This window comes from Budorcas taxicolor, chromosome X (genome assembly GCF_023091745.1).
Source record: "Budorcas taxicolor isolate Tak-1 chromosome X, Takin1.1, whole genome shotgun sequence".
Lineage (NCBI taxonomy): Eukaryota > Metazoa > Chordata > Mammalia > Artiodactyla > Bovidae > Budorcas > Budorcas taxicolor.
Window position 1 is genome coordinate 71,977,166 of NC_068935.1, and position 1,730 is coordinate 71,978,895.

Sequence of the window (1,730 nt, forward strand, 5' to 3'; positions counted from 1 at the left end):
TTTTGTTATTTTGTTGTTGTCGTTGGACTTAGTTAAAACATATTCATTTCCAGGAAGCCTTCCAGGTCATCTACTGAATCTCCTAACCCATCATCCCAACAAACCAAATCTGAAAGCACTGCTGCTGCTGCTATTAAGTCGCTTCAGTCGTGTCCGACTCTGTGCAACCCCATAGATGACAGCCCACCAGGCTCCCCTGTCCCTGTGATTCTCCAGGCAAGAATTCTGGAGTGGGTTGCCATTCCTTCTCCAATGCATGAAAGTAAAAAGGGAAAGTGAAGTCACTTGGTCGTGTCTGACTCTTAGAGACCCCATGGACCACAGCCTACCAGGCTCCTCCATCCATGGGATTTTCCAGGCAAGAGTACTGGAGTGGGGTGCCATTGCCTTCTCCGTCTGAAAGCACAATTTCCCACAAATCCCTGTTCTTTCCTCCTTTCCCCATCTGTTTCCTTTTCATTTTAGAAGCTCCCCCCTTTTATTTTTACTTTTATAATCATATGTTTACTTATCTCTTTCATTAGACTGAGTTCCTTAAGGATGGAGTTCTTGTAATTTTTCTTTGAATCCTCATTTTCTCACACAGCACTTGGCCCATAGTGAGCAAAAAAAAAAAAAAAAAAAAGAGCAGATGACCTGCTTAAAATTAACACTTATTGAGTCTCTACTGTGGGCTGAGCAGTGCATTTAGGATGTCAGTACAGAGATTTATAGGACCCATTCCCAATTTTAAGCAACTTTCGATCTAACTGAACCAGGACACATAAGAAAATGAATGCTAGAACAGCAATTCTTAATCCCATGTGTGGATTTACTTTCGATCTAACTGAACCAGGACACATAAGAAAATGAATGCTAGAGCAGCAATTCTTAATCCCATGTGTGGATTTACTAAGCTTGAAATGGTATGTAAAATTTTGTATATTAGTATGTGCCTTTTCCTCGGGAAAACGTCTATTGTTGACATCTGTTTCTCCAAGGGACCCTAACCTGGAAAAGGTTTAGAATCAATGAAGTAGATAATAGGTACTGTAGACATAAGAGTAAAGAAAGGGATGTTGTAAACTGGACTAGTATCATTGTCTCCTTTTGTAGTCACCTAAAAAGATGAGACTGTGTTATAGGCAAAAGTTGCCAGCTACCTTACAAATGCTCTCTGTTGTGAATGGCTTTACATGCTAAAGCAGAATTACATATCAGAGTCTCTGAGGCTTTGCTATTATTGTCTCTGAAGCTTTGCTATTATTGACAAATGCATTTTTTGACCACAATATTATTAATATTTCAAATTTTGTTTTTCAATATAACCTGAAAGTAGTCTTATGATTTATGTCCTAGCTAACTAGTAGAAGATGTATCTTATAAGAAGTATTGCATGTAAGGATTGCTTATGATTCATCATTTGATGAACTTGTCAACTTCTTTCATTTTACAGATGTGAAAACTGAAGCCTAGAGATGGATAATTAACTGCTGAATAGAAGAACAAAGAGGAAGGAGGAATTCAATGCCAGCTCAACTCAAAGTCACTATGAAAGTTAGAATGCAAAGAAAGAAATAATAGTTGAGCTGGCTTTGAATTCTTCCTTCCTCCTGTTCTTCTATTCATCAGTTACTCGATTATCCATCTCTGAGCTTCAGTTTTCACATTTGTAAAATGAGGGAAGTTGACAAGTGATCTCTAAGTTTTCTTTCAATTCTGAAGATCTTGAGTTTCTGTATTTCCAAACT